A 22,930-nucleotide genomic window follows, 5' to 3' on the forward strand; every position below is an offset into this window, starting at 1 on the left:
TAAAGACCAAAATCTTCTAAATGTCAATTTTTTTATATTGCCCATCTGTTGGTTTCTTAATAAAGCTTGGTGATTCGACAGGCAGATTGCCTGGTGGGATGTACTGTTAAAGTATCCTGTTTCACCTAATGGTAGGAATATATTGTATTCATGCAAGTATTCAGTTTTTTTTAAAGGGCATTTTCATTTATTCCACAGATTTTTAAAACAGATTTTACTGATTATGGCATACCAACAAAACTAAGACCAAAAAATTTTATTTCAACAAATGATTATTGAGAAATTAATAAATTAGGAATTATGTTGGCCTTCAAGAGATAATGGTTAATAGTTACTTGAGAACGTAGTTATATAAGGTCTCACATATCTAAATATTGAAAATAACCATTGGAATAATTTGATTCCAGGGTAATATATTCAGATCTGCTCCCGGCAAATGTTTCAATCTTGCTGCTAAGCTAAGTCTGTCCATTTCTTAATCATGTAAACAGAATTTGCCCTTGCAGGGACCCGTAAGGAATCCTTTTCTCAGATAGAAGTAGAGTTTTATTCTTCTTTACTTATTCCTTATCTTTCTTATGGGTTCCTTTCAGTTTTCTAATTCAGCTTTCTAAAGATGAGAGAAAAGATAATTGAGGAAGAATTACTTTTACTTTCTTAATTTTCCAGCCAAAGATTTACTTGGTCTTCAACATTCTTGTACCCGTGTCAGAGATCTACTTGTTAGACATGAAATTGTCAATGTGTGTGTTCAGTTTGATGTTGACAGTGATGGTGGAAGGGGGGTAATACTTTAAATTCTTCCTGGATGCCAGAATGAGATAGGTCACAGTATATCACTAAAATGTTCTTTATCTCGTATCTTTCTTCTCTTAAGTCAGTTGATTTAACTTTGAAGTCTAGTGAGCCAGAGATATTGCTGCCTCTTTTAAGAGAGATGAGTGGACTTTTTTGTGAGATCCTTTCTCCAGTCCTTGGCATAGTTTCTATTTACTTTGAGCCAGTAGGATGGGCATTTTTCCTATATGGCTATTTTTAAGTGTGTTGGGTTCCCCCTCTCCCCCCACCGAAACTGCTGAAATGTGTCACATAATTATTTTAATGACCAGTACATTTATTCTTTCTTTTTTAGTACATTTATTCTAAAGTCATATTAAACAATGGCCAATAATTCAGCCCTTATCTTATTTTCTGTCTCACTTGTACCTAGATTGAACCAAATTTACAAGCTTGGACTACATATTTTGCACCAGAATTATTGCAACAAGTTTGACAACATAATGCAATATTAATGATATAAAAATACATGGAATTTGCTCTCTCACCTTTCATATAAGAACTTATCTTCTTTTCAGATCAATTCTTTGTCCTTATGTAATACATGAAAGTCCCTCCTTTGGTACAAGAATGTTGGATTTCCCTCTCTGACTTTGCATGGTAAAGTAGAGGACCTATTGTCTAGGGCCTGACTAGAGTTTCTGGGACAGAATATTCCTCTTCAATTTTTCCCACTTTTCAAAGTTATTAGAAATTATCAGGAATCACTACACCAATTGCAGTCATAAGGAGAACTTATAATCAAAGAAATTTTGCTTTGAAGCGAAGGAAAACAATGGAAAGATGCCTCAAGAGTTAGCAAAGTTTTTGGAAGGTTGTTTATTTGTGTTTTGTTTTTATTTTTAATGTGAGAGAGACTTGATTACATGATTGTAATTACATGATTGTAATCAGAAGAAAAGATCCACTCAGGAAAGGAGTTTGGTTTATTATCTTTATCTTCAGTAATCCAGATGAGGATGGTGGTGAGATCAAGATGATAGAGACATTCTTGATCAAAAATCAAAGTGATAGGAGAGAAAAAAGAGAAAAGATGGTGTTGCTTATATCCGACTCCTACAGTCTCAGTCAGCTAAAAGATATGATTATTGTTAAGAGTGAGTTTAGGGGAAGTAGTTTTGAAAAACGTGGAGATTGTGCTTTGGAGGATTGGTAGTAGTTTTAAACCATACCTTCATGTTAGAATCAGTTGAGAGTTTTTAAAAACACCTGATTCCAAAACCTTACCTCAGATGAATTAATCAGAATCTCTGAGAAGTTGGAGCTATGCATGGTATTTTTTTTTTTAAAGATTTTGTTTATTTATTCATAGGAGAGGCAGAGACACAGGCAGAGGGAGAAGCAGGCCCCATGCAGGGAGCCCCGATGTGGGCCTCCATCCCCATCTCCAGGATCAGCCCTGGGCCGAAGGCGGTGCTAAACCGCTGAGCCACCCAGGCTGCCCCTGCATGATATTTTTTAAAAGAAGTTTCTAATGTGCAGCCAGGCTTGAGAGTCTGCACAGGTGATGTCATACTAGGCTGGCATTTCCCCACTCTAAATTAGAAGTTTTAGGTATGGGGACAGGATCTTTATTTTGAGAAAGCTCTCCAGGTGGTAGACAGCTCTGAAAATCATTGCGCTAGAGCATCAAGGTTAGAAATTTAAAAAGCATGAATGAATTAGTTAATATCTATCTTACTCTCTGTTGTCCATTCTGACCATCACTGACACAGGCACTATGTCAACTAATCATTAATTCTTCTACTTCTTCGCCAGTCTCTGGTCTCATTCCATTTATTCCTTCCACTCTTCCCTCCCCCCAATCAATCCGATTCACTGCTGCCAAATTTGACCTATCCCATATGAAAATGTGATCATATTAATTCCCTACTCAAATTATTTTGGTGACCTCCCCCCGCCCCAGCCTCAAAAGTAAAATTTTTCTATAGTATGCAAAGCCATCTTTATGTCATCTCTGTCTGTATCTCCTGTTTTATTCCTGCTACTGAGAAATACTGAGTTTACACCCCAGAAACACTGAGCTAGCTGGTAGCTTCCTGTGCAAGCTGTTTCTCTTCTCTTCCATGTTTTGCTCATGTGGTACCTCCCCCTACTAGTCCACCTGCTGCATCACTTATTTTTCAGGTCTCAGCTCAGCTTCTCTCTGAAGCCTGCCCTACCTTTTGGAGGCAGCCTGGGGCAGCTTTTTTATTAATGACACCACCGTTCTTTAGAACATCCTTCCATTAAGACATTTTCTTCATTCTAATTGCTAATGACATTTGTCACTAACCCCACTAGACTATCTGCTTCTTGAGGGTATCAAAGAATGAGGCTTTGAACCATGTTTGGATTTCATTCTGTAGATGAACTCATTATCTACTTTGAGTCTGTCAGGAGAAAACTAGTGTTGTAATTAATAACAGAACCTCCACAGTACATTTAGTACTGAATTAAATTAACACAAGGTTAGTGAGTACATTATAAGTGATAAATCTAATTTTCTATGACAAATACATTTTATAGCTTAAGTTTCACTATTATGTGACATTTTTATTTCTTTAACAATAAAAAGATCTTGTAAGTAAATGAATGTGCACATTTTAATCTGAAAAGTGCTCCCCCATTTCAGCATCCTTTGTCTAAAGGCCTAACTCATGATCTTATGTTCATCCAATTTGAAGTGACCTTGATCATTTCCTAAAGCCTTTGACTCATTTATTAATTCATTTATTTAATACATATTTTTTGAATATGGGCTATGTATGGAGCAGTATGCTAAGAGTGAAGATATAAAGATTTTAAAAACATGGTTTTCCCTTGTGGGATTAGAAAATACAGATTTTGGGGGTGCCTGGGTGGCTCAGTGGTTGAGCATCTGCCTTCCAGCCAGGGCGTGATCCCAGAGTCCCGGGATCGAGTCTTATGTGGGGCTCCCTGCATGGAGCCTGCTTCTCCCTCTGCCTCTTTCTCTCTCTGTGTGCCTCTCATGAATAAATAAATAAAATCTTTAAAAAAAAAAAAAGAAAATGTAGATTTTATGTATGTTTATCATATTTAACCCTCATTAACAGTCTTTTTTTTTTTTTTTTTTTTTAAGAAAGAGAGAACTGTGTGTATATGAGGTGGGAGAGAGAGAATTATAAGTAGTTTCCACTTCCAGTGTGGAGCCAGATACAGGGCTCAATCTCAGACCCTAGGATCATGATCTGAGCTGAAACCAAGAGTCAGATGCTTAACCTACTGAGCCACCCAGGTGCCTCTCCCTCATTAAAGTCTTGAGGGGCAGGTATCATCATTCCCATCTTATAAATGACAATATTCCAGGATAGGACTTATCATCTCTAAAGTGTCTTAAAACCCTGTGTGTTTTTTTTAAAATATAAAACATATAAGCCTCATTGTTTTGAAGCTTTTCTTGTGGTTTACAACTGTGTTGCTTAAACCTTAATGTACACACAAACCACCCCAGAATCTTGAAATACAGATTAGTAGGTCTAATCTGTACAGATTAGTAGGTCTAATCCCCTGCAGGTTAGTAGGTGGGATCCAAGAATCTGCATATCCAACAAACTGCAGTTGGTCAGTAGCAGAAGTTCAAAGCACATTATATGTAGAATTCCATTGTGTCAAGCATTGGTCCTTTATTTATTGAGTCTTTTGTTTTGAAAACGGAATCACCATTGTGTCTTAAACTCACCATTCTCTCTTTAAAAAATGGGAGTGGTTGGAGGCACCTGGATGGCTTAGTTGGTTAAACATCTACCTTCGGCTCAGGTCATGATAACAGGATGCTGGGATCAAGCCCTGGGTCAGGCTCCCTGCTCAGTGGGGAGTCTGCTTCTCCCTCTCCCTCTCCCCCTCCCCCCTGCTCATGCTCTCTCTGGCTCAAATAAATAAATAAAATCTCTAAAAGAAAATGGGAGTGGATAATTGAGTCATCGTATCCTTGATCTTCCTTAGCCTTCTAGGCCCAGTCAACATATGTGTCCACTATGAACTTCCTCAACTGTTCTAGTCCACAACAATTTCTTCTTCCAAATACTACTGTGTGTATCAATAATTCTGTTTTCATATCTGCTAGCTTTGTTTCCTGATCTAGACCGTAAGCTCTAGGGCAGGAACCATGTGTTATTGGTTGCATTCTGCTGCACACCCAATAGCAGTGAATAATAGGAACTTCTATTTACAAACGAATCTTTAGGACTAGAATCTAGTCTTTTATATACATTTTCTCACTTAACCTTTCCCAAACCTGTGTTCTTACCATTTTGCAGATACACAAATCAAGACCCAGTAAATGTATTTACTGACATAAATTTACCCAGGAGAGGTATTGGGATTTGAACTCAGATTTAACTCTGCAGTCCACCTTCTCTTCTTCCTGACATATCACTATGCTCCTCATTACCGTGGACACTGAATACTCTGACAGGCTAATTACGTGAGCCAGTTATTGTTTGACACAGAATTGAATGGAGACTTTATTTTGATGTTGTTTAATATGTTTTATGGTGGGGATCTCTGTATTAAAGGATTCTGATCTAATTATAGTCAATCTTTCAGTTATTTTCCAGTCAGATCAGTTCCCTGCACTGGGCAGCCTTTTCATGTGAGGAAGTATCTAGCTAATGTTTCCTGATGTGTATTAGCTCATTATTTTCAAGCAAAATGTAAAAAATTGATAACTTAAGTAAAATTTGAGGGGAAAGAAAAAGGGTTTTTCTGCTTCTCTTTTTCTGAAGGGTCGTAAATCATATATTGGGTGTATGAGGAGTGGACCAGGCTTCCTGTAAGCTCTTTTTCCAACACTTTCCACTCCTGTAGGTCTTCTATTAGATGCCTTTTTTTCAGTGAAGACAAACAGTAAATATTTTGCATGCCCAATGAGAGTTTATCAGTATAAAACACTCAGGCTTCATTTGGTCTCTTTTGATGAATTTTATAATCCCCAAACCAGAATGTTTCCTAACATAGCTGTTGTTCTGGAAGTATACTATAGAAAGAAGTTGATCGCAAGGGTGATAGTAAAGGATAGTGATTCTGACTGTGGGCTCCAGAGAAGATAGATGGGATCCACAGCTTAATGTTCAAAGGGACATGGATAACTCACTTAAATATCCCAAACCTTTTTGTTCTCATCAGCAAAATGTATATGATAATAGCTCTTATGAGTAAAACATTAGATAACTTAGGTAGAACACTTAGCATTTAGCAAAAATTCAATAAATGTTAGCTTTTATTATTTCATTTTTTTCTTGACTCATTTCCAAAAGTGAAATCCTGGAAGGGTGTAAGGTACTGGGTTGGTAATTGATTTGCTTAATTATTACAGTTCTTTAAAAGAGATTATTTGGGGGCAGCCTAGGTGGCTCAGTGGTTTAGTGCTGTCTTCAGCCCAGGGCCTGATCCTAGAGACCTGGGATCAAGTTCCATGTCAGGCTCCCTGTATGTATCTGCCTGTGTCTCTGCCTCTCTCTGTCTCTTGTGTCTCTCTTGAATAAATAAATAAAATCTTAAAAAAAATAAATAAAAGAGATTATTTGGAAAACGTGGTTAATACTTTGGAGCTAGGGTCTGATTTAGGAATATATCTGCATTTTCTTACTTGATTTTGGTGTCTGTTTCTAATATGAGTCACATTGTGGTTTGGCTATACTTTCCCCACATGAACAATTATTTAATTATGGCCAAAGAACCAATTTTATTGTATTCTGACTTTTGGAATTTTTTAGGATTTAATGTTCTCAGTGGGGAGAGGATTTTGAATTACTTAACCACTTTCTTTTTTGAGCATCCCATCCATAGATGAGTATAGTTAAACTAAACTGGGAATACATTAGCATGAAAGGGGCTGGAATAATGACACTGTTCATAAGAAACTAGTGATAATGCTTGGTAGTCTTTTATACTTTTCTTCCAAATAGATTTGGATTGTCTTATGCTACAACATATTTGTTTAGAAGCTTAATAAATAACTACCTGAAGCAATTTATATCTTTTCAACATAAATATTTTTTTTCTTGGGTCCAAGATTATACATATAGCACTTAAGTTAAACTCTGTTCTCTTTATGTGAATACTTAGACATTAAAGCATGGACCATTTATTCTTATGGGTCAAGACCCTGTAAAAATTAATGGGTTGTATCAGAATGGTGCCTTTGGGGATGACCGAACTGGTGTTGCTATTCCAGATGGAAGACAAAGGCAAGTTTTGCCAGGTGGAGATGTTACCTGCCTAGTTCCGTAGGAAATACTTCCCAGCTCTGGAGAGTTCTTGGTATGTTCTATCCTTAAGAACAAAGAGTACATTTTTAACTATAAGGAGGGATAGTTAAAGATACAAAAAATATCAAAAAATATTTCTAGACCCTTCCTATTGTTCCAAGCCCTTTTCCTAGGTGGGTTCTGCTTTTAGGAATATCAAACTACAGAGTTTAGATATAGAGAATGAATGATTTTCTTTACCAAAGTAGTTTTTTTTTTCCACTGAAATATTTTACATACAAATCTTTTAAATTAAGACTCAGAAACCTGAGTGCTTCTAGGGATTAGGCAGGATATATAAGAGAGTAAAGTGGGTTGGATAGAAAACTAGAATTCAATCCACTAGCTAGACCTAGTCTCTTAAATTCAGTCACCCAAACTTTAGTTGATGTGGTGAATAATAGTGGGCTCAGAGTCTGCAAATTTGAGCTTCCCTGTGAGCTTTTCCACTTATTGGTTCTATAACCTTGGACGTCAGTATCTTCAACAAAATAGAGAGTTGAAATAAATGATCTCTAAAATGAGTTCCAGCTTTGCATGGTAGAAGTTTGTGGATACCAATCACTTCAGCCCTCCAGCCCATAAAATTCTAAGTCATTGAGTAGAGTCACAAGGAGCCAAATGGAAATAAAATACCAGTTTTATTCAGAACTCTGTGATAATGGGTAGATTGGAGCACACCGAAGGGCTTTCTACCTCTCTTTCCTAATAAAGATCTCAAGAACCATTCCCTTAGACTTACTTTTTCCCTTCTCTCCCCGCCCTGACCAGAAACAAATGAAAATAAAAGCAAAAACAAACAAACAAACCAAAAACCACAGGCTAAGGGTGATAAGAGGAGGAGGCTATGCATGGAGACTGTAAGTACAAAGTCTATAAAACTTGAATAGAGGCAGGGACAAGAAAAAGTGAGAGAAAAGACTTCATGCTGTGCTTCAAGAATGGTCCTTTACTCTTAACCTTACCCAGAAGTAGAGCAGCTTTACCCAGTACCCATTGGGCTCACTTTCGTCTCTCAAAGAGACATGATGGGAGGCCGTATTCTCCAATATGAAATTGAAGCATTTGACCCCACCTTCTTCATTCATACACAGGTACTGGTCAGGATTCTTAGTTGCAGAAAATGGAGTCTAGTCTGCCTAGTTTAAGTACAGGTGATTGAAGTGTGTATATAGCTTAGCAAATTCTTGGGAAGGGTGAATCAGTTCCCAGGAATCAGGAGCCAGGAAAGCTTCTGGCTGCTCAGGGAGCTGAGTTGAGTTGTTCCTGCTTGATTCAGAAGCTGTCACCAGCCCAGCTGCATACCACAGAACGTTACCACTTCTGATAATTTACCACCAAGAAGTTACCAAATAAGAGCACTACTTCCGTGACTACCATCTCCAGAACATGCTTTCTTTGCCATTGTTCCTTGACCTCTCTCACAATGGTTCCTTGACCTAGTGTTCCTTGACCTTGTGTATCAGTGCATTAGATGGGCAGAGCCTAGATCTCACCCAGAACCCCAGCTACAAAGAAAGACTGAGAGTATAGACTTTAGTCTCTCAACACCTAATGTTGTTAGAAGGCAGTTGGAATGAGGGTTGCATGAATCAATCCCTCTTCCAGCAAATCATGTTGCCTCATAGCCTTCTGCCTCAGAAGGATATAGGAAATTTAATATTACAGACAGGGCAGGAAGGGAGCTGGTCCTTTGGTATTTCAGAAAGTAAGAGGCTTAAAGCCAGCCTTAGGAGTTCTTTAAAATTTTAGCATATTAAGAACCAAGACAGTAATACACATGATACAGTTTCTCTCAAAGTCTGGAGAAGATTAAACCCAATTAAAGTTTGGCCAAAATACTCGTTGCTCAATAAAGAAGATGGAGAAGGAGAAAGAGTGAGATGGAGATAACAGAAAAAGACATTGTCAGAATTCTTATTTTTTTTCTCCACGATTAGAGCCATCTGATAACTAGGAGGAAATCTAACGACAGAATAGGTCTTTGCCTCCTTCTTGATTAGGAATCTAGGATTCACTTCCCTGACAGTTTCCTCTATCACCCAGGAAACTTTGATCCTCCTGCAATGGGCTTATTAATGGCCTCCCCAGAGATGTCCATGTCCTGATTCCTGGGTCTTGTGGATAGTCACCTTTCATAGTAAAAGTGACTTGGTTGAAGATCTTGAGATGGAGCAAGAATCTTGGATTATTCACGTAGGCCCAAGGTAATGACAAGGGTCCTTCCTTATAAGAGGGAGGCAAGAGGATCAAAGTCAGTAGTAGATGTGATGGAGGAAGTAAGAGGATGAACTGATTCAAGGAAGAGGCTACAAGCCAAGGAATGCAGGTACCTCTAGAAGCTAGACAAGGCAAGGAAATAGATTCTTCCTTCAGAGGCTCTGGAAGGAACCAACCCTGCTAACACCTTGACTTTGAGTTCAGTGGGATTGGTTTGGGACTTCTGACCTCTAGAATTGTAAGGTAATAAATTCATCTTTTTTTAAGTAGCCATTATTTTGTCGTAATTTATTACAGTGGCAATAGGACACTAAGAGAGCCTGAGTCTCACTCCCTCTAGCAGAGGTAACTAGTGTTATCAACATGCTTTATATCCTTCCAGACTTGCCTTTACATAGGCATCAATATACATACCTGTGCATGCTTAAATAGTATGGCTTGAGTATTTTAAAAATTGTACTGCATATACTATTCTGCAATTTGCTTTTTGGGGGCTTATCACTGTATCTTGGAATTCTTTCTTTTTATTAGTATACGTAAGTGTATACTTTTAGCTACTCTTTGGATTTTCCATTCTATGGATCTTTCCTGTTTTATATAACCATTCCACTAAATTATTTTATACATTAAAATGTTGAAACATAGTTTTCTGACATGTAGAGAGGAAGCATAGCTGGCTGTAAAGTGTGGTCAAGCTCCAGCTTCAGCATATTAAAAAACCCTCAACTCTAACTATAGATGATCATCATTGGAAATTGTTATTTTTTTCAAGTAAATAATTGTAGCTGAATGCGCCTTAGAGAAAATGGTATTAACAAATTCTTTCTAATCCAAAATACTTGTGATATTTTTTCTTTTTAAGTCTTACAGTTTTGTGAACAACTGTGTGTTCCATTCTCTGATAGGTTATAGCTTTAGCAGATTAGAAAATGATAGTGAAAAACTATCCCACCTTACAAAGCAGTCTTTTTTGATGCTGACTTGTCAGAGCAGGTTACAACACATAATGAGATGTCACAGCCTGGTGAGACATGCAAAGCAGATTTAAAAAACTGCCAAAACTGCATAGTGACTTTAATACTAAGAATGGTAAATATGTGGAAGAAGAAATCCATTTGCTGCCATTCTATTTGAATGTCTGGAAATATGTAGTTATCAAAGCACCAACAAATGTCCCCTGTAGGTCATGTTCTTAAAAAAAAAAAAAAAAAGCACCATGTTTTTATAGATTCTCTTTGGAAACTCAATGTACTTGGCTACCTAAGACTTGCTCATTGCCCTTGCTTTCGATCAGTAGAAAAGATTTGGCTACCACCTTGGTGTTAAATATAAATGTAGTTGAAAAGTTTAATGGATTAAAACTGTGCTATTTAATTTGAAATGGAATTTCCCACCCTCCTAGTTTAGGTAGTTAGGATTCTGTGGGTTTGCTTTTCATTCTAGCCTGGTTTATAGGCATAATAAAGAAAAGGCATCTATGGATTCAGAATGCAAGTATGTCAAATTGAGAAGACAGGCTGCCTTTTGGTGGAAGAAGAGGGGGGAAATACCCCATTAACTCCAACTTGTTAAAATTTACCAAGTCTCTGTAGTTCATTAGCCATTCCCCCCACCCCTCTTCACACCAGAAGAGTAGATAAAAGGTAAGCAGCAACAATGAGAGACATTATATGCAGAGGTGAACACGATATGACAAGGTCTTCTTTTAATAACAAACAGTGTTAGCTCTCTAGGAGGTAGACAGTATGAAGTGCAACAAAAACTGTAATTATGCTCTCAGCAGGAAACCTGTATTTAGAGTGACAGTAAGAGTGTCTCTAAAAACCTGTTAGGTTAAGGCTGCTAGTCTTAATTATATGTATTAGGAGTTTGTGTCTTCACTTTTTTCCTTTTAAAATTCAAAGAAGAAACCTAATTATAACTTGGACCCTAGTAAATTGGGCCATATTTAAACAATGAACATTTGGCAATCTCATCTTGTGCTGTGATGTGTCTGACTGGTGCAGCTGCTATGGAAGCCAAACTGGCTCCCCCAAATAATTTGTTTTTGCTGCCTCCATGACAGAAGAAAAACAAACAAAAGCTAAACAAGGGAAATAATGAAATTATGCTTCTTTTTTTTTCAATCAGTTATACTCAAGCTTTCTAGAGTGGGGAGATCTTTCCTTGGATAGATTCTTACATATAGAATTACAGGTTTTTTGGTCTGTTGTTAACATGTATTTTACCTAGACCATGGTTGGATAAATCTTGGTTTGATTTTTACCTCTATTTCTGACCTGGAGGTAATAATAGCTCACAACTGCTTTTCGTTGACCTTGGTTAAATTTTATGAGGCTAAAAATTTTAGGTTCTATCTTGTGTGCTGCAGACTATGTTATAGATGAACAATACACTTCAGAGTTGTAGGGACTAGTCCTGCTGTATTCATTATAAAGATGCCCCCAAATATAGAGCTGAATATACTTGACTTTTCCATATGGGATTTATATTTCATTTGTTATATTCCATACCTGTTTCTGTTCCTAGTCCTTCTGTTAATATTTGCTGAACTTCAAGAAAGAAAAGCTTAATCATTCTGTTAGGATTAGATTATAATCATATAAATAAGTGTATAAATGTGATGGTTGTTACCTGCTCTTAGAGAGATCACATATCATTGTGAGGACTCTTTACAGTTTTGCTAGCATTATAAAGTTATGGGGTAAACTGAACAAAATTAATTTTAATGGACAGAAGTCATGATATTACTGAGCTAGTGAATCAAGTGATATAAAAGTGAACTTAATTTATTTTGATACTCTTCTCTATGGCTCTTGAAGTTCTCATGGATTCTATATCCCAACCAATTTTTAGATGGTCTGAGCAAAATAATGGTGATGGAATGATTAGTTCCTGTATCATTTGTTTCTCTCTATAGTCCTAGGAAGAGGTGGGACACCAAGCTCATACATTTTCTTCTCTTTGGAATTTATGTCTAACTAAATTGAATTTCTATCATCTACCCTCAAATAACCACCAAAGTAAAATAAGTGGTTTTGAAAAGATTTAAATAAATATTGAAAATTTTGGAAACCATTTGCATATTTATTGGTACACCCATTGAAGTTTGTATCTTGGGCAACTCAACTTTCAATCTTATTGAAGTATTAATTTAGTCTTCATCATTGTTGGCTTGAGGAAAGCAATCACTGGGTCTAAAGTTAATAATAGTTTTATAGTAGGGTCTCATGGATTTTACAGTGATAGGGATCTGTAGTCTGAATAATGACATTTTTCTAATTAAGCAGCAATTGAATAAACACAATAAAAATCAAGGATGAACTGTTCATTAACTTTGATGTGTTTAGTTCAATTTAGATTATACTTCATAGAGTTTTTGTTATTTCTCTGTTGAATAATTTATAAATGTAATGAGTAACATGAATCATTGGGACAGTTTTCTATATTTTATCAAAATAAATTGTTTGATGAAAAATGGAGCAAGGTTTATAGAGGAGGCATAAAACGTTGACTGTTATTAAGAACAAACATTAGAGAGGAGGTGGATGGGGCTATGGGTGAATAGGTAATGGGGATTGAAGAGTACACATCATGATGAGTGCTGAGTAACATATAGAATTGGTGGTGAATCACTATATATTATACACCTGAAACTAGTATAACACTGTATGTTAACTATACTGGAATTAAAATTTAAAAAAATCAAAAAGAACAAACATTAGGTAGTAGAGCAATAACCTTCATATGCTCTATCTTTAAGGTGTGATCAATTCAATAAAAGCCAGTTAAAGGGATCCCTGGGTGGCGCAGCGGTTTGGCGCCTGCCTTTGGCCCGGGGCGCGATCCTGGAGACCCAGGATCGAATCCCACATTGGGCTCCCAGCATGGAGCCTGCTTCTCCCTCTGCCTGTGTCTCTGCCTCTCTGTCTCTCCCTGTGTGACTATCATGAATAAATAAATAAAATCTTTAAAAAAAAAAAAAAAAAAAAAAAAGCCAGTTAAAGTGAGTATCATTAGCTGACCAGCTGCCATAACAGCAGAGATGGTGGCAAAAATACAAGAGAAAATCCCACTGCGTTAAACACTTTTTAAAAGGAATTAGAATCTTTGAGCATATATTATCTATATGAAGTAATTATCTTAAATGTTCCATGATTGGGCCATGTACTGTTGAAAGTGAATCCTCAGATCTGGATAGCAGGTTTCTTTTTTTCATATAAATGAAATGGTAGAAAAGATAGCATCTGAAAAACCTAAGTAAACAATTTGCATAGCAGTATCAAGAAGATCTTAGAACTGGAATTCAATGCATATGTTTCCCACTTTCTATGTATATCCATTCTTAAAAGAGCCAAAAGACCAGCTGTTCTGTGTAATTTTAAAGAATATGTTACTGTGCACATTCAGAATTAAAAGGAAACTTGAATAACTGTCTTACCAATTTCCTATCCTTCAAACAGAGTCACATATGTTAGTTCAGACCAGTGAGATATTACCCAATTTTGAATTTTCTCTAGTAAAACTCTTCTTTTCTCACTCTACTGCTAGGGAGGTTAGCAAATTTCACAGTCAGGAAAACCTTCATAAATAACTTCCATTTCATTCAGCCCATTTTGGACTCTGTCCTCTTTAGAAACGGATGATAGCTGGCCCACGTTTGTTTGAGGTTCTTGGCTTTCTCTTGACCCTTTTGACATCTACATTCATTTAGCAGATTTTGTTCTATTTTTTTTCTTACTTTCTTTCAAAAGCATTAAGTGTCATCTGGTTTTTAATTTTTCTTTGAGTTAAATGCATTAATCTTGATAGGATCTGAGAGTATTAGGACAGTGTTTGAGATAATTTGAGACCTTCTAGGATGTTTTATATTTGAGCTTGGAAATCATGATTTTGTGTGTAGTAATATTTTGAGTTCTTGAAAGTTGTCAGTGATACTTGTATCTTACTCTTCTTAGTCAAATAACATAATCTTTCCTAATATATTCTATAAGTAAATAATATGTATATAGTTATGACATAATACATATTATGAATGTGAGTAGAATATGTATTATCAAAATGAGTAAAAATAGATTCATATTTATCCCTAAAGAACTCTGAACTAAATACATTTGTAAAGTCACAGATTCAAGTGATTAAGTGAAAGAATATCAATCTTAGTATATACATAGATTATATTTTACAATAGTGCAGAAGTAATAAACAGATTTCTATTTTATATTTATTTTTACTCAGTTTTAGGATATAAAGGATGCCAAAAATTTAATCTTAAAATATTATAATTCATCAGTTGGGGAAAAATTTTATTTAAGTGAATATTTTTATTCACATAAGGGAATCAAACTTTTAAAAAATGTTATATACTGTCCCACATCGAGTAGGATTTTGTTTATTATTATTTCTATAAGAGAAATTTGGATAGCATTTTGCTATAAAACAATTGTTTAGATTGGTATTTTGGTTTAGAGTGATAAGTAATACAGAACATTTTTTTTCTCTACTATAAGAAAGTATATGCCTGGTATTTTATGTTTTATCTTGTACAGAAAGATTTAAATCTATTCTGTTTGTTAATATTTTGAAGATTGGGTTATGGCAGCCCCCTCATTTGGGTCTTACCATATACTTTAAGCAATCTATTCAATTTGCATGGGATGGGCGTAAGGGCAGAGAAGGCTTGTGAAAATTCTCACCAAAGAAGACTAGTGAAACTGGAATCATCATTTGTTCTGATTTATCTCACTCCTTCAATATGGGAACATTAATGTTCTTTTCCTCTGTTCACTCTAAAATTATATTTTAAGCATAAATCTAAATGTAGATGTAGGATGATTTCTTAAAGAGGAGGTCTGCATTTTCCATCTCAGACATCATGTTTATAAGAAATCTAGACAGTGCCACGTGAATAGAGGAATTTCTTAACTCCAAAATTTATGAGACTTCTGTCTATTAGGAGAAATATATGGAATTTTCTTTCCTTAAGACATGTTTTTATTGGGATAGCCTGTTTGCCATTGCTGCTTAAAACTGATCCCCAAAGAGTAAAATCTCAATGAATCATTGGATTGCTTGCCTTGGAGCAAGGCCAGTAGCAGTACGTTTTCAAGATAAACAGTGCTTAGGCTGAAAGAATGGCACAGAAGATTTCTCAGGTGGAGTGTTCTCACTTCCCTTCTGGCATGTGCTGTATTACACAGTGTCTTACAGATAAGGCTTGCAAGAAAGTCAGTGTGAAATAACTTTATTTCATGATACTTATTTCATAACTCTTTTATCAAAATGTTTCTTGAATAACCCAAAGAACATGGCTTTGAATTTGTTATCACTCATTGAATGATGCCTATTTTCTTGTTCATCTTTACATTTTACAGAACATACCTGTTCTGTTTACTGCTATATTCTGATTCTTAGCACAGAGCCTTGCCCAGATCAGATGGTTGGCAAATATTGATTAAATATTTGTTGAATGAATGAATTCAGGTTAATATCAATTGAAATTTGATTATAAACATAAGTCTAGGATGCCGTAAATGTTGTATAGCCAAATTACACAAGGCTGGAACTTTTGGTCTTTATAATTGATCATGTCGATGTCCTCTGAATAATTGAACTATGCAGTTGATTCATTCTTGTTCATTTGTTCATCCATTCATCCAAAAGATCTTTATCCACTACTTTGTCCATGACTGGCATTGTGCTAAGAGTTAAGGTACAGCAATGAGATGTATCAGGCCTCTGAGATATATCAGGATATGTCAGGCACTTTCCCTATCCTCCTTGGTCTTGGCATTTTGTATTGAGTTTGAGGCAAGCCAAAAATATTTACAGTAAGGTCAGTAAAGTAGAGATGAAAATGGACAGAGTAGGGAGAAATTATGCATTGTTAAGAGATAAAAGAGACTTTGTAGAGGCTGCTAAGACTCAATAATAGGTAAGATTTTAGAGGTTAAAATTGTGACAGAGAGTTCCCCAGTGCTGTATGATTAGTGTGTCTGTCTGTGTGTGCGTGCACGTGCATGCATGTGCATTTGAATTTGAATACTTGACTACTCGGCCTGGAGAATGGGCCAAAAAAAAAAAAAAAATGTGGCCCTGGAGAAATTACTTTTTTGTGTTTTTTTTTTTTTTGTGTTTTTTTTTTTTTTTTTTTTTTTTTTTGCCTATGTCTCCACTCCCTATTATTTTATGGCTACGTCTACTGAGATTAGAGACCCCTTGGGTGAGTGAGTGATTTCATCTTTCCATTCTATATTGTTCTTTGTCAGTATGCGCTCATGATCAGGTTTCTAGGACTTACAACAGCAAACTTGTTTAGGTTGAGAGTGCAGCTAACTGGTATAATAATGCATTGTTTGGGAGACCAAAATTAAAGGCATTCAGTTATGTCTGCTTTCTCTTATCATCAAAATGAACTATTAATCAGAATCTAGTTCAGTTTCTCTAAGATTATTTTCTTAAGCACAAAAGTATCTTTTAAAGCGTAGAGCAGAAATTAGCTGAAGGTAATGCTGGTGATTTTAAAGAGTTAATATAGTAGCTAGCAAACATTATATATTTCCTGAACTTTCAAATAATAGTAAAGTTTAATTTATTTGTTTAATTTAAAAAATCAGTTTCACTAAAATTCATGGGTCACTTGTTTTAGGAATCTTGTTGGCATTTTCTTTTTTACTCAAAGCTATAGCTCATTTTTATGCTCCGGTGTTCTCCCGATATTCAGGAACCTACGTGCAAAGTGAGTTGATCTAGATCAAGCAATAAATGGGACAGTCTGTATAGCTTATGGACTTAATAGAAACCTTACATTCACATGCTCAGTGCTCATCCTCCATGGGTTCTCTATGTGCAAATTTGCCTACTCAGTAAAAGTTTCTGTAAGCCCCAAATCAGTATTCACAGCACTTCTGTAGTGATTCAGAGACATGCAGAGAGCAGCAAAAAATTCTAAGTTGCCCAACACATACACCCAGCTGAGGCCCATCCAGGTGATACTCTGCTGTCTTATTTGAGCTCTTATAATGCAAACAAGTGTCTTTTTCACGGTCAGTATGGTGCCACATTTTTCACTTTTTTATGCTTTTTATCGGTGATTTGCACTGTTTGAAATGCCCCCCAAGCATAGTGCTAAAGTGTTGTCTAGTCCTAAGCACCAGAAGGCTGTTATGCGCCTTACAGAGAAAATATGTGTTAGTTAGACGAGCTTCATTCTGGCATGAGTTGTGCTGCTGCTGGCTGCAGGTTCAATGTTAATGAATCAACAATATATATCGAAATGAGGTTTCTTTAAACAGAAACATACATAGAACAAGGTTATATATTGATTGGTTGTTGAAAATGTTGTGTCTAGAGGCTCGGGGTGACCTAACCTTATATTTCCCCTAGGCATAATGGTTGAGTATTCACTAGTTCAGTTTCTCTGGTGACTTTATAGGATACAACTACAGTGAGTAACAAGTACTTTGGTTTTCTGGGGGTAAAGAACCATAGTACTCATTCAATTCTCAATGGGGACTGTAATCCTCTCAAAGGGTCAAAACTCAAAGGAGTCCTTCTCTTTCTAATAATCGTGGACTCCTGCGTGTGTGATGTAGAAAGTGGAGCTAGTGTGCTAGCTGAAGTGTTAGAGAAAGAGAGCAACCCAGAGACCCCCAAACCAGAGATTCACATCTCTACCTTGCTATTTATGCTCACCATTACTGGTTAGAGCAGTCAGAATCAGTTTGAATCCCAATTTTCCAGTTTTACTAACATTGTGATCTTGGGAAAGAATTCTTAACCTTCTAAATTTCAGTTTTCTTACATGTACAGTAGATATAATAATACTTACCTTGTAGGATTATTTTAAAGATTAAATTAGGGATCCCTGGGTGGCGCAGCGGTTTGGCGCCTGCCTATGGCCCAGGGCGCGATCCTGGAGACCCGGGATCGAATCCCACGTCGGGCTCCCGGTGCATGGAGCCTGCTTCTCCCTCTGCCTGTGTCTCTGCCTCTCTCTCTCTCTGTGACTATCATAAATAAATAAAAATTAAAAAAAAAAATAAATAAATAAAGATTAAATTAGATGATGGGTTTAAAGAGCCATGTAAAGTACCTGAGAACAGTCAAAATCATTATTATAAATGTTATTATAGTGTACACACTTGATAGATAATTGTTAATTCCTTTCTTTTTCTCCTTCCCATTTGGGATTAGTATGAGATCTATTTTCTAATACCTGGATGAATTAGTGAATTCGCTGTGGAATTGCCTTTTTCCTGCAGTAACTAGTGGAGAAAGTAGGACATGCTCTCAGGGCCTCTGGTTTTCTTTCCACTCATTCCTCTGGTCTGGGGCTCTATGGCAGTGATGATGGATGACTAGAGCTCTGTGTGGCACTGATGAGGAACAGTCAGCTGTGTTTTGGTTATGAGGGCAATCACCTGTCTCCAGTTCCTGACCAGGGGAGAAAGACTCATGCATCAGAGCTCTCCCAGATGCCTGTCTCTCCAAGGGCAGATCCGTTGACCGGCAGCTCTGTAAATGACACCCAAGTGCCCTCTTCACATCTACCTCAAGGGGACTCTTAGGATTTTACTTCCCTAATTTGAAAACCTGAAACCTCATTTCTTCTCAGGAATTTCTTAGACTAATCATTTCCCTTAGCCTCTCAGAATTCCCCTGACTTATCTTAAATATGTGAAATAATGTAAGTATGATGACACATCATTGAAGAATGAGGTGTTCTACATTAATGGATTTTCCAGGTGAAATTGACCCCTTGCTGTGTTTTGCCTTAATAATTTCATAGAAATGGTCATAAGTTGTATTAGACTTCTTTTGATTTCTTAGTTGTGTTTATATAAAGTAGATAATTTGAACTTTTCTTGATCACTTATGAATCAACTGCTGTGTTATGTTATAGAACATAGCAACTCCCTCAGAGACTGCTAACACAAGTAGATGAATTCCAGTTTGTTTTCTTTGTGTTCTTTTTTTTTATGTTGTTGGATTTTTGTTACTAGGTGACATAGGTAGGTGAGGAAGGCAGATGCAGTTCATATTCTAGAATGAGTTGTGGTATAAATGATAACTAACTTCTGATATTTGTGTACCAACACAATCTCAATTGTTTTTATCCTTATTTGTTTACTAAATATATTGACATCATTATATATTATGGTTATAGAGTACCATAGTACATTATAGTAGTACATTTGATGTTTATATTTAGTACATTAATATAACATATTTGAATAAATTGAAATATACGCAAGACTTCTATATGTATTTTTCCCTTTCTTCTATAAAATCTTGCTCTAGATAAGCCAATGAAATAGGCCTAGAATGTTTTGTGGTCCAAGATAAAATTTGTTATAGAGGAGCTTGAAACCCCAAGATAGCCCCACATTACTACAAATTGGATGCTTTAGTCACATTTATGTCTCTTTGGAGTACAGTGTTTAAGTAGCAATTCCTGTCTAGTTGCAGACCTCTGAGGTTGACTTTTCGGCACTGCCATATCCTGCTTAGAGGTGACATTATATCCAAGGACTCATGGAATGATCTCACTCCTTTTAGCTAGCCCTGGCAAAATTAATCTACAGTCTACAACATAATTTCACTCAATTAAAAAAAAAAAAGTAGAACAACAACCAGAATGTAAAGAAAAACAACAGCAGGCTTTACTCTCCAGTGGCTCTATTTTGCTCTGGATGGAAAAGACCCAACTCAAAGCCCCTGAACTTATTTATTTACGTTGGACTGCTTGAGGGGGTGAGTGAAGCTGGGCCCTGCAGTCAGCTCTCAGCTTTCTCTATCCACAGCACCCAAAATGGCTGTCTCTGCATAATCTGAAAACTACACATTCAATAAAATAGAGACAAAGAAATATAGTTGCTATGAAATAAATGATTGTCACAAAAGGAGAGATCAAATGTGAGAGAAGGCACATTTAACGTAAAAACACAACTGGGGTGCCATTCTTTTTTAAAGCAGCGTAAGTGGAGAGTGCAAATGTAATGCATGGTAATGAGGGCGCCCAATTTTGGAAAGTGGTTTTTAAAATGCTGCAGCAGAATGCTGTCTAGAGTCTCTTAGGAAAAAGCCAAATCTCATCAGGGACCTTTTCAAGCATCATTTTCTCCTTTTAAATGATCTCACGTGAACTTGCTGTTAGTCGACTTGGCATAGCATTCTACTATTCATTATTTTTGACCGCTTGCAAAAGGAACAAAAGATCTGTTATTAGTGATTTGTCAATTGTTGCAAGACTTAGTCTAGGTCCTTACAGAGCTCTTTCCCTCATGTTTATTTTGTTGTATGAAGTTGTATTATCTAAGGGATTTCATAGCTCCCTGATTCAAAACTTAGACAATCTCTTCTCAAGTGATTAGTTTGGAAGAAATCACTGACTCCAGATACCAGGCCTCTAAGCACATTGGAGTTTCTCTTAAAGAAACCTTTTCTCTTCATACAGAAGATTTTGGCTTTGGGGTCAAGAGTGCTTTTATCTTTGATTATTTGTATATAGATTCCTTCCTTTCACCAAGGGAAAACACAGCCTTCTAAGGGTACAGTTAAGAAGATCATGTTATGAATGTGGTCATTTGTCAACTACTAAGCACCTCACTGCTGGACGTGCTGTGTAATCCATAGTTGATACTATGGTACTGCTTTTCTGAAGTCCCCAGATTCCTGCTAGGGATGGTGGACCTGTAGGGCAAATAGAATATGACAAGTGACATTTGAGATAAAGGCCGCTATGCTGCAGTCCAGAGGAGGAAGAAATCTGGCTCATGAGGCAAAAGGACACCAGTAGTTCTCCATGAAAGAAAAGGGGATAAGTGTAAAGAGGATAAGTGCAATTTTGACATGCAGAAATTATAAGGGATTGTAGCACAGGGTTTATAGATAGCATAAAGATTTCAGGTAAAGTGACAGAAAGAGAAGAAAACATGTTTCTCCGAAGCTTAAATATCGGAACCACCTGATGCACACACACTGTTCTGAAAGGATTTTAATTGATCTTCTGTGGTTCATGTAATGCTGGTTTTCGCAGGCTGGGAAGAACTGTTTGATGGCACCATGTTGACCTGATGAATTCTTAAAATGCCCATACAGTGGCTTTATTTGAATGTACTATCAACATTAGTATCACAGTCATATTTCATGGTATATCCTAGTTGTGATTGTTCTTCGTCATTTGTCTGATGTATAACAACCCCTTTGAAGCACTGAATTGTGATTATGCCTGTATATATTTATATGCCATTTATAATGAAAGAAAAAATAGACTACATACAGAATATTTTGGGCCTGAATCAAGTCTACTATTTTAAATCATGTTATTTTGGAGTTGAGACTTCTATATTCCCAAAGCATCATTATTTCCAAACATTTCTGGGATAAAAAGTATCCTATCCTACAGGTTGAATTAAAAAAGAAAACATAAGAAAAACCAGAACATTATCCTTTTGGGTGGTATTGGAGAATATTTGCAGAGAAATATAGTAGGCATGTGGGGTATAAGGATCAGATTAAATTTGCAATGAAAAATAATACAAAAAAATTATTTCAGAAAAGGAAGTTTCTGTAAGAATATATAGAAAATAGCAGATGTTGCCTTTCAACCATCTTTCTTCTGGACCTGAATGTTTTCAAGACTAGTTTATAGAGTGGAATGAGTTTTATGGCGAATTTGAGCAACTCGACATTTTTCAGGAAGCAATTTGAGTTTAAGTGATCTGCTTTTCTCTTTCTAGAGGGAAAAGAAAGGGAGAGATGGAAGGACTGAAGGTTGGTTTGTCACTATCTAATATGGAGCATCCATTTTGGGCAGTGCCATGCTAATATCCACCTGCCTCTTTCCAGCCCTCTGGCTTTGAGCAGGTTACTTAAATTCCCTACAAATCTATTTCCTCATCTGAAAAATGGAGAAAAAAATGCATGTATGATAGGGTTGTTGTGACAGTGAAATGTGACAATGTACGTAAAGCGTGTAGTTCTGTGTCTAGTACATGTTAACCTGGCCACTGTAGGCATTTATTTCATACCTTTTATGAGCAGGGCAACTTTGATTTATGCCTGTTACTTAATCTTCATAACAATCCTGTGAATAATACTATGACCTTCAATTTACAGATAAAAGTCTTGAAACTTAAGGGAGTAAAAGTGGTACTTACAAATTTAAACAAACCCAAGAATAATAGCCAGGAGTTCAACTTAGATGTGACAATTTCAAGCCTGCAAAGCCCTGTTGCATTAAATTAAATCAATCCCTCCCTTTCTCTTCTCTGCATCCCCCTTTCCTCCTTCCTGCATTTCCACCCTCTTCAATGTAGAGCCTTTGTTTCAAAAAGTTCATAACAATGGCATACAGATCAGATGGAATGAAGCAATATTTTCATTCCAGTAAATTGGCAAATATGATGACATTATTATATCTCCAAATACCATATTCCTTTCAAAAATATATCCCATTTTTAATTTTTAAAAAAAGTATACTCAAGTAATACATATTAATTATGAAAACATTAGGAAAGAGGAATAAATAAAAATTTCCTGAATACTCAATATTCAAAGACAATCACAAGTAACATTTTGGTGCGTATCTCCAATTCATCCCTATCCATATACTATTT

The 22,930-nt window shown here is 36.3% G+C and overlaps 1 protein-coding gene across 15 annotated transcripts in view; it reads left to right on the forward strand.

Moving 5' to 3' along the window:
* Positions 1 to 22,930, forward strand: part of LOC144291848 (uncharacterized) — a 141,439-nt gene that overhangs the window by 39,599 nt on the left and 78,910 nt on the right. The window lies entirely within an intron of this gene.

This window comes from Canis aureus, chromosome 20 (assembly GCF_053574225.1).
Source record: "Canis aureus isolate CA01 chromosome 20, VMU_Caureus_v.1.0, whole genome shotgun sequence".
Classification (NCBI taxonomy): Eukaryota; Metazoa; Chordata; class Mammalia; order Carnivora; family Canidae; genus Canis; species Canis aureus.